Here is a 12,519-nt window from a genome sequence, read left to right as displayed (position 1 = left end):
GAAGGGAGCGTTCTAACACTAAACTGAGCCTTTATTTAGATCCCCATTATTCACACTGGTCATTAGAGAACCATATCACTTCCCCTCATTTACTGACAGAGAGAGGGGGAGAGGAGGAGAGGAGCAGAGGGTAATCATTAGAAAGATATCACTTTTCCCCCATCTCTGTAATGAGTGAAGGGAAGAGAAGAGAGGACGAGAGGAGAGGAGGATAAACAGACAAACAGACAGATATGGAGACCTCAAATGGAACAGCAGATAGACAATAACAGCAATCTGACCGTAAATTCATAGTGTTATGTTACATTCAGAACTAACTTTCACAAAACAGCCCAGGAATTAGACACATGTTTTCTATCATACTGTATGTTCCCGTCAACTGTACTTTCTCAGTCTGGCTTAGAGATCATGTTTATTAAAATAATGTCATTATGAAGTGGCTGCTGTAGTCCAGGAACAACATGTGTTTTATTTACATTTCTTCCTAGAGCAATTAGGCAGGCATATGAAGACTGAGTTACCTAGGGAACATGGATTGGGTTTAGAAGAAAACACAGTGCACATTTTCATTTTAAATAAATGCTTATATAATTCATTTAAAATAACAAAGTCAAGGGAGTCTCTGTCTCTCTCTCTCTCACACACACACACACACACACACACACACACACACACACACACACACACACACACACACACTGCTGGTGTCTCATTCCGCAGTAATAACTCACAGGAAAACGTTGATGGGAAAAAGTCATTGATGGAAATCTGCATTTTCATCTCTATCCCATAATATTAAGTGGTTCGGCCCATTTAAATGTCCCAAAAGGGAATAATTAAATAGCTTTTAGTTCCTAGCGACAGAAACATGTTTGCTAAAATCCCCATCAGATTCTCACTCACCAAAACCCCCACACTGTCACATATACACACAGTACACATACACATACTGTACACACACACCGTCACATATACACACAGTACACATACACATACTGTACACACACACCGTCACATATACACACAGTACACATACACATACTGTACACACACACCGTCACATATACACACAGTACACATACTGTACACACACACTGTCACATATACACACAGCACACATACACATACTGTACACACACACCGTCACATATACACACAGTACACATACACATACTGTACACACACACCGTCACATATACACACAGTACACATACACATACTGAACACACACTGTCACATATACACACAGTACACATACTGTACACACACACTGTCACATATACACACAGCACACATACACATACTGTACACACACACTGTCACATATACACACATACACATACTGTACACACACACCGTCACATATACACACAGTACACATACTGTACACACACACTGTCACATATACACACAGCACACATACACATACTGTACACACACACCGTCACATATACACACACACACACACTGTCACATATACACACAGCACACATACACATACTGTACACACACACTGTCACATATACACACAGCACACATACACATACTGTACACGCACACCGTCACATATACACACAGTACACATACACATACTGTACACACACACCGTCACATATACACACAGTACACATACACATACTGTACACACACACCGTCACATATACACACAGCACACATACACATACTGTACACACACACCGTCACATATACACACAGCACACATACTGTACACACACACCGTCACATATACACACAGCACACATACACATACTGTACACACACACCGTCACATAAACACACAGCACACATACACATACTGTACACACACACCGTCACATATACACACAGCACACATACTGTACACACACACTGTCACATATACACACAGCACACATACACATACTGTACACACACACTGTCACATATACACACAGCACACATACACATACTGTACACACACACTGTCACATATACACACAGCACACATACACATACTGTACACACACACTGTCACATATACACACAGCACACATACTGTACACACACACCGTCACATATACACACAGCACACATACACATACTGGACACACACACTGTCACATATACACACATACACATACTGTACACACACACCGTCACATATACACACAGTACACATACTGTACACACACACTGTCACATATACACACAGCACACATACACATACTGTACACACACACTGTCACATATACACACAGCACACATACTGTACACACACACCGTCACATATACACACAGCACACATACACATACTGGACACACACACTGTCACATATACACACAGCACACATACACATACTGTACACACACACCGTCACATATACACACAGCACACATACACATACTGTACACACACACCGTCACATATACACACAGCACACATACACATACTGTACACACACACTGTCACATATACACACAGCACACATACACATACTGTACACACACACCGTCACATATACACACAGTACACATACTGTACACACACACCGTCACATATACACACATACACATACTGTACACACACACTGTCACATATACACACAGCACACATACACATACTGTACACACACACTGTCACATATACACACAGCACACATACACATACTGTACACACACACTGTCACATTTACACACAGCACACATACACATACTGTACACACACACTGTCACATATACACACAGCACACATACTGTACACACACACCGTCACATATACACACAGCACACATACACATACTGGACACACACACTGTCACATATACACACATACACATACTGTACACACACACCGTCACATATACACACAGTACACATACTGTACACACACACTGTCACATATACACACAGCACACATACACATACTGTACACACACACACCGTCACATATACACACATACACATACTGTACACACACACTGTCACATATACACACAGCACACATACACATACTGTACACACACACCGTCACATATACACACAGCACACATACACATACTGTACACACACACTGTCACATATACACACAGCACACATACACATACTGTACACACACACTGTCACATATACACACAGCACACATACTGTACACACACACCGTCACATATACACACAGCACACATACACATACTGGACACACACACTGTCACATATACACACATACACATACTGTACACACACACCGTCACATATACACACAGTACACATACTGTACACACACACTGTCACATATACACACAGCACACATACACATACTGTACACACACACCATCACATATACACACATACACATACTGTACACACACACTGTCACATATACACACAGCACACATACACATACTGTACACACACACCGTCACATATACACACAGCACACATACACATACTGTACACACACACCGTCACATATACACACAGTACACATACACATACTGTACACACACACCGTCACATATACACACAGTACACATACACATACTGTACACACACACCGTCACATATACACAGAGCACACATACACATACTGTACACACACACCGTCACATATACACACAGCACCCATACACATACTGTACACACACACCGTCACATAAACACACAGCACACATACACATACTGTACACACACACCGTCACATATACACACAGCACACATACTGTACACACACACTGTCACATATACACACAGCACACATACACATACTGTACACACACACTGTCACATATACACACAGCACACATACACATACTGTACACACACACTGTCACATATACACACAGCACACATACTGTACACACACACACCGTCACATATACACACAGTACACATACACATACTGTACACACACACCGTCACATATACACACATACACATACACATACTGTACACACACACTGTCACATATACACACAGCACACATACACATACTGTACACACACACCGTCACATATACACACATACACATACTGTACACACACACCGTCACATAAACACACAGCACACATACACATTTACATTACATTTAAGTCATTTAGCAGACGCTCTTATCCAGAGCGACTTACAAATTGGTGCGTTCACCTTAAGACATCCAGTGGAACAGCCACTTTACAATAGTGCATCTAAATCTTTTAAGGGGGGTGAGAAGGATTACTTTATCCTATCCTAGGTATTCCTGAAAGAGGTGGGGTTTCAGGTGTCTCCGGAAGGTGGTGATTGACTCCGCTGTCCTGGCATCGTGAGGGAGTTTGTTCCACCATTGGGGGGCCAGAGCAGCGAACAGTTTTGACTGGGCTGCGCGGGAACTGTACTTCCTCAGTGGTAGGGAGGCGAGCAGGCCAGAGGTGGATGAACGCAGTGCCCTTGTTTGGGTGTAGGGCCTGATCAGAGCCTGGAGGTACTGAGGTGCCGTTCCCCTCACAGCTCCGTAGGCAAGCACCATGGTCTTGTAGCGGATGCGAGCTTCAACTGGAAGCCAGTGGAGAGAGCGGAGGAGCGGGGTGACGTGAGAGAACTTGGGAAGGTTGAACACCAGACGGGCTGCGGCGTTCTGGATGAGTTGTAGGGGTTTAATGGCACAGGCAGGGAGCCCAGCCAATAGCGAGTTGCAGTAATCCAGACGGGAGATGACAAGTGCCTGGATTAGGACCTGCGCCGCTTCCTGTGTGAGGCAGGGTCGTACTCCCGTCCGTACTCAAAGATAATTGTGTAGTCTAGAGCGATTTTCTAGGTTAGCTAGCCAGCTATTGTCGTTCTCCTAACGCAACGTAACGTAACCAACACTGCTAGCTAGCCAGCTTGCCCCCGAAAAGCAGCATTGTAGAAACTTCACACTCAACGGAACGACTTGATTAGGGTAGTGTCAACAACGCAGCTAGCCTACCTCAGCAGTACTGTATCATTTTAATCATTTTAGTCAATTAGATTCTTGCTACGTAAGCTTAACTTTCTGAACATTCGAGACGTGTAGTCCACTTGTCATTCCAATCTCCTCTGCATTAGCGTAGCCTCTTCTCTAGCCTGTCAACTATGTGTCTGTCTATCCCTGTTCTCTCCTCTCTGCACAGACCATACAAACGCTCCACACCGCATGGCCGCGGCCACCCTAATCTGGTGGTCCCAGCGCGCACGACCCACGTGGAGTTCCAGGTCTCCGTTAGCCTCTGGAACTGCCGATCTGCGGCCAACAAGGCAGAGTTCATCTCAGCCTATGCCTCCCTCCAGTCCCTCGACTTCTTGGCTCTGACGGAAACATGGATCACCACAGACAACACCGCTACTCCTACTGCTCTCTCTTCGTCCGCCCACGTGCTCTCGCACACCCCGAGAGCTTCTGGTCAGCGGGGTGGTGGCACCGGGATCCTCATCTCTCCCAAGTGGTCATTCTCTCTTTCTCCCCTTACCCATCTGTCTATCGCCTCCTTTGAATTCCATGCTGTCACAGTTACCAGCCCTTTCAAGCTTAACATCCTTATCATTTATCGCCCTCCAGGTTCCCTCGGAGAGTTCATCAATGAGCTTGATGCCTTGATAAGCTCCTTTCCTGAGGACGGCTCACCTCTCACAGTTCTGGGCGACTTTAACCTCCCCACGTTTACCTTTGACTCATTCCTCTCTGCCTCCTTCTTTCCACTCCTCTCCTCTTTTGACCTCACCCTCTCACCTTCCCCCCTACTCACAAGGCAGGCAATACGCTCGACCTCATCTTTACTAGATGCTGTTCCTCCACTAACCTCATTGCAACTCCCCTCCAAGTCTCCGACCACTACCTTGTATCCTTTTCCCTCTCGCTCTCATCCAACACTTCCCACACTGCCCCTACTCGGATGGTATCGCGCCATCCCAACCTTCGCTCTCTCTCCCCCGCTACTCTCTCCTCTTCCATCCTATCATCTCTTCCCTCTGCTCAAACCTTCTCCAACCTATCTCCTGATTCTGCCTCCTCAACCCTCCTCTCCTCCCTTTCTGCATCCTTTGACTCTCTATGTCCCCTATCCTCCAGGCCGGCTCGGTCCTCCCCTCCCGCTCCGTGGCTCGACGACTCATTGCGAGCTCACAGAACAGGGCTCCGGGCAGCCGAGCGGAAATGGAGGAAAACTCGCCTCCCTGCGGACCTGGCATCCTTTCACTCCCTCCTCACTACACACTCTAAACTACACAATTATCTTGGATACGAAGACAGCAAAGACAACTATGTAGCTAGCTAACACTACACTACACATACTGTATACACACACCGTCACATATACACACAGTACACATACACATACTGTACACACACACCGTCACATATACACACAGTACACATACACATACTGTACACACACACCGTCACTTATACACACAGCACACATACTGTACACACACACCGTCACATATACACACAGCACACATACTGTACACACACACACTGTCACATATACACACAGCACACATACACATACTGTACACACACACCGTCACATATACACACAGCACACATACTGTACACACACACACTGTCACATATACACACAGCACACATACACATACTGTACACACACACCGTCACATAAACACACAGCATACATACTGTACACACACACCCTCACATATACACACAGCACACATACTGTACACACACACTGTCACATATACACACAGTACACATACACATACTGTACACACACACTGTCACATATACACACAGCACACATACACATACTGTACACACACACACTATCACATATACACACAGCACACATACACATACTGTACACACACACCGTCACATAAACACACAGCACACATACTGTACACACACACCGTCACATAAACACACAGCACACATACTGTACACACACACTGTCACATATACACACAGCACACATACACATACTGTACACACACACCGTCACATCTACACACGGCACACATACACATACTGTACACACACACCGTCACATATACACACAGTACACACACACTGTCACATATACACACAGCACACATACACATACTGAACACACACTGTCACATATACACACAGCACACATACACATACTGAACACAGACTGTCACATATACACACAGCACACATACACATACTGAACACACACTGTCACATATACACAGAAGCACACATACACATACTGTACACACACTGTCACATATACACACAGCACACATACTGTACACACACACCGTCACATATACACACAGTACACATACACATACTGTACACACACACCGTCACATCTACACACGGCACACATACACATACTGTACACACACACCGTCACATATACACACAGTACACACACACTGTCACATATACACACAGCACACATACACATACTGAACACACACTGTCACATATACACACAGCACACATACACATACTGAACACAGACTGTCACATATACACACAGCACACATACACATACTGAACACACACTGTCACATATACACACAGCACACATACACATACTGTACACACACTGTCACATATACACACAGCACACATACTGTACACACACACCGTCACATATACACACAGTACACATACACATACTGTACACACACACCGTCACATATACACACAGTACACATACTGTACACACACAAAACATCATAAACACATACATCCATTTATATTTAAAAAGGTGGTCCTCATAGAAACCTCAACAAACACATGTGAAGAGTTACAGAGGATTTCACCATGACTGAGTGGTAGTATTGCTTTATTACCAGTCTCACATCTGTTATGGTTGAGATGTTGTTGAGTCACTACCTCATATAAAGGTTACATTATAGGCTGCAAACAGGACGTTAAATAGGGGGAGGTAGAGAGAGAGAGAGAGACAGAGAGAGAGAGAGAGAGAGAGAGAGAGAGAGAGAGAGACAGAGAGAGAGAGAGACAGAGAGAGAGACAGAGAGAGTGAGAAAGACAGAGAGAGAGAGAGTGAGAGAGACAGAGAGAGAGAGACAGAGAGAGACAGAGAGAGAGAGAGACAGAGAGAGAGAGAGAGAGAGAGAGAGAGAGAGAGAGAGAGAGAGAGAGAGAGAGAGAGACAGAGAGAGTGAGAAAGACAGAGAGAGAGTGAGAGAGACAGAGAGAGAGAGAGACAGAGAGAGAGACAGAGAGAGAGAGAGAGACAGAGAGAGTGGGAGAGACAGAGAGAGAGAGACAGAGAGAGAGAGGGAGAGAGAGAGAGACAGAGAGAGAGAGAGAGAGAGAGAGAGAGAGAGAGAGAGACAGAGAGAGAGACAGAGAGAGAGAGAGAGTGAGTGAGAGAGACAGAGAGAGAGAGAGACAGAGAGAGAGAGAGAGAGAGAGACAGAGAGAGAGAGACAGAGAGAGAGAGAGAGACAGAGAGAGAAAGAGATAGAGACAGAGAGAGAGACAGAGACAGAGAGAGAGAGTGAGAGAGACAGAGAGAGAGAGAAAGATCGAGAGAGATAGAGAGAGATAGAAATATATATACTGCTCAAAAAAATAAAGGGAACACTTAAACAACACAATGTAACTCCAAGTCAATCACACTTCTGTGAAATCAAACTGTCCACTTAGGAAGCAACACTGATTGCCAATAAATGTCACATGCTGTTGTGCAAATGGAATAGACAACAGGTGGAAATTATAGGCAATTAGCAAGACACCCCCAATAAAAGAGTGGTTCTGCAGGTGATGACCACAGACCACTTATGCTTCCTTAAGTTCCTATGCTTCCTGGCTGATGTTTTGGTCACATTTGAATGCTGGCGGTGCTTTCACTCTAGTGGTAGCATGATACGGAGTCTACAACCCACACAAGTGGCTCAGGTAGTGCAGCTCATCCAGGATGGCACATCAATGCGAGCTGTGGCAAGAAGGTTTGCTGTGTCTGTCAGCGTAGTGTCCAGAGCATGGAGGCGCTACCAGGAGACAGGCCAGTACATCAGGAGACGTGGAGGAGGCTCCTGGTCAAGAACTACAGGAAACGTATGATTTCTGTAATTGCAAACAATCCACTCATTACCTGTATTAACTGCACTTGTTTGAACTCGTTACCTCGTTACCTGTATAAAAGACACCTGTCCACACACTCAATCAAACAGACTCCAACCTCTCCACAATGGCCAAGACCAGAGAGCTGTGTAAGGACATCAGGGGTAAAATTGTAGACCTGCACAAGGCTGGGATGGGCTACAGGACAATAGGCAAGCAGCTTGGTGAGAAGGCAACAACTGTTGGCGCAAATATTAGAAAATGGAAGAAGTTCAAGATGATAGTCAATCACCCTCTGTCTGGGGCTCCATGCAAGATCTCACCTCGTGGGGCATCAATGATCATGAGGAAGGTGAGGGATCAGCCCAGAACTACACGGCAGGACCTGGTCAATGACCTGAAGAGAGCTGGGACCACAGTCTCAAAGAAAACCATTAGTAACACACTACGCCGTCATGGATTAAAATCATGTAGCGCACGCAAGGTCCCCCTGCTCAAGCCAGCGCATGTCCAGGCCCGTCTGAAGTTTGCCAATGACCATCTGGATGATCCAGAGGAGGAATGGGAGAAGGTCATGTGGTCTGATGAGACAAAAATAGAGCTTTTTGGTCTAAACTCCACTCGCTGTGTTTGGAGGAAGAAGAAGGATGAGTACAACCCCAAGAACACCATCCCAACCATGAAGCATGGAGGTGGAAACATCATTCTTTGGGGATGCTTTTCTGCAAAGGGGACAGGAAGACTGCACCGTATTGAGGGGAGGATGGATGGGGCCATGTATTGCGAGATCTTAGCCAACAACCTCCTTCCCTCAGTAAGAGCATTGAAGATGGGTTGTGGCTGGGTCTTCCAGCATGACAATGACCCGAAACACACAGCCAGGGCAACTAAGGAGTGGCTCCGTAAGAAGCATCTCAAGGTCCTGGAGTGGCCATGCCAGTCTCCAGACCTGAACCCAATAGAAAATCTTTGGAGGGAGCGAAAGTCCGTATTGCCCAGCGACAGCCCCGAAACCTGAAGGATCTGGAAAAGGTCTGTATGGAGGAGTGGGCCAAAATCCCTGCTGCAGTGTGTGCAAACCTGGTCAAGAACTACAGGAAATGTATGATCTCTGTAATTGCAAACAAAGGTTTCTGTACCAAATATTAAGTTCTGCTTTTCTGATGTATCAAATACTTATGTCATGCAATAAAATGCAAATTAATTACTTAAAAATCAGACAATGTGATTATCTGGATTTTGGTTTTAGATTCCGTCTCTCGCAGTTGAAGTGTTCATATGATAAAAATTACAGACCTCTACATGCTTTGTAAGTAGGAAAACCTGCAAAATCGGCAGTGTATCAAATACTTGTTCTCCCCACTGTATGTACACATAAAGGAGAGAGAGATACATACACATAAAGGAGAGAGACTGAAGACTGTATCCTTGTCCTTGAGGGGAAATGGGAGAGAAGAAACAATCAGATTAGTGCATTTCTGTAAGTGGTGTATTTAGTTTGAACCACTTGTGCTGTCAACAGCCTGAGATAACACAAACTGTCTTCTGGAAAACAGCTTCATTACTACAACAGGCCATATATTTATCTGGAGACACACACAAAACAACTACAATATAGGCCTGCTAACTACACAGAGCATGTATCCAACACAGTCACTCCTCCACTCTCCTTAACATCTAAATAACTGACAGTTTGCTACTAAAAGTGTTAAAATGCCTCCTCGAACAACAAGAGAGAGATGGGGGGGAGAGAGAGGGGGAGCAAATGAGAGCAGACACAAAAGAGAGGTGGTTCGTACACTGTGTGAAAAACGAGGGAGGGAAACAGAAATCAGAAAGAGGAGAAAAGACCGAGGGAGAGAGGAAAGAGGACAGAGGGGGGGATGTATGAAAGAGGCTAAATGCATTTAGTAAACACATCTCTATGGTAACCAGGAGGTAATTTGCTTGGCGGGAGAGTGAGAGAGGCCGAGAGAGAGGGAAGGAGATGAGAGAGATGGAGAGAGAGAGGGAGGGAGATGGAGAGAGAGAAAGAAAAAGCATTTACCATCACTGCTTGAGTCCAGAACTGTAATTACAGAACTGAGTGAGAGAGACAGAGGGAGAGGGGAAGGGACGAAAACTATACACCAATATATACACTATACACCACATAATGTGCTTTACTAAAGGAAACAGAGAGAAATACAGAAAGAGAGAAAGGTGGAGAAAGGAGGAGAAAGAGAGAAAGGGGGAGAAAGGAAGAAAGGAGGAGAAAGAGAGAAAGGAGGAGAAAGAAGGAGAAAGGAAGAAAGGAGGAGAAAGAGAGAAAGGGGGAGAAAGAGGAGAAAGAGAGAAAGGGGAGAAAGGAAGAAAGGAGGAGAAAGAGAAAAAGGTGGGAAAAGGAAGAAAGGAGGAGAAAGAGGAGAAAGAGAGAAAGGGGGAGAAAGGCTAGAAAGAGAGAAAGGGGGAGAAAGAGGAGAAAGAGAGAATGGGGAGTAGAAAGAGAGCAAGGGGAGTAGAAAGAGAGAAAGGGGAGTAGAAAGAGAGCAAGTGGAGTAGAACGAGGGAAAGGGGAGAAAGGGGAGTAGAAAGAGAGCAAGGGGAGTAGAAAGAGAGAAAGGGGAGTAGAAAGAGAGCAAGGGGAGTAGAAAGAGAGAAAGGGGGGAAAGGAAGAAAGGGGGAGAAAGAGAGCAAGGGTGAAAGGGGGAGAAAGAGAGAAAGGGGGAGAAAGGGGAGAAAGAGAGAAAGGGGAGGAGAAAGGGAGAAAGAGAGAAAGGGGGAGAAAGGGGAGAAAGAGAGAAAGGGGGGAGAAAGAGAGAAAGGGGGAGAAAGGGGAGAAAGAGAGAAAGAGGAGTAGAAAGAGAGCAAGGGGGAGAAAGGGGAGAAAGAGAGAAAGGGGAGGAGAATTAGAGAAGGGGGAGAAAGAGAGAAAGGAGGAGAAAGGGGACGAGAAAGAGAGAAAGGGGAAGAAAGAGAGAAGGGGGAGAAAGAGAGAAAGGGGGAGAAAGGGGATAAATAGAGAAGGGGGAGAAATAGAGAAAGGGGGAGAAAGGGGGAGAAAGGGAGGGAAGGAACACAAAACTAGAGCCACATGTAATGTACTTTAAAACTTCCAGAGAGAGTAAGAAAGGGAGAAAGACGGAAAAGGGGAGAGAACTTGAGAGAGAGCGAGAGCGAGAGAGAGAGAGAGAAAGAGAGAGAGAGAGAGAGAGAGAGACAGAGAGAGAAAGGAAAGTCAAGTGTGTGGTGCATGTGGGAGGACAGGGAGCATTCTCCACATTGTGACAGAAGCAGCATTTCTCTAGGATTTCATCATATCAACTCCTCTCGTTCTCTCCATTGAGGTTTGGTTCATTTATTCTCCATGGTTATTATTTGTAACAGAAATCTATGTTAGGCTTGTGGAAGAGGTAGATTGTGATGGAAGGGTGAAGAACAGAGAGAGGGGGGGGGCATTAGTGCTGTAAATGTACAGGTTAGCAAGATGGGGAGAAAACATGATCACACTGTGGCTAGTTGATTACTTCTTGGCT

The sequence above is a fragment of the Oncorhynchus nerka genome, linkage group LG14 (assembly GCF_034236695.1).
Source record: "Oncorhynchus nerka isolate Pitt River linkage group LG14, Oner_Uvic_2.0, whole genome shotgun sequence".
In the NCBI taxonomy this organism is placed as follows: domain Eukaryota; kingdom Metazoa; phylum Chordata; class Actinopteri; order Salmoniformes; family Salmonidae; genus Oncorhynchus; species Oncorhynchus nerka.
Note: the sequence above shows the minus strand (reverse complement) of the source record.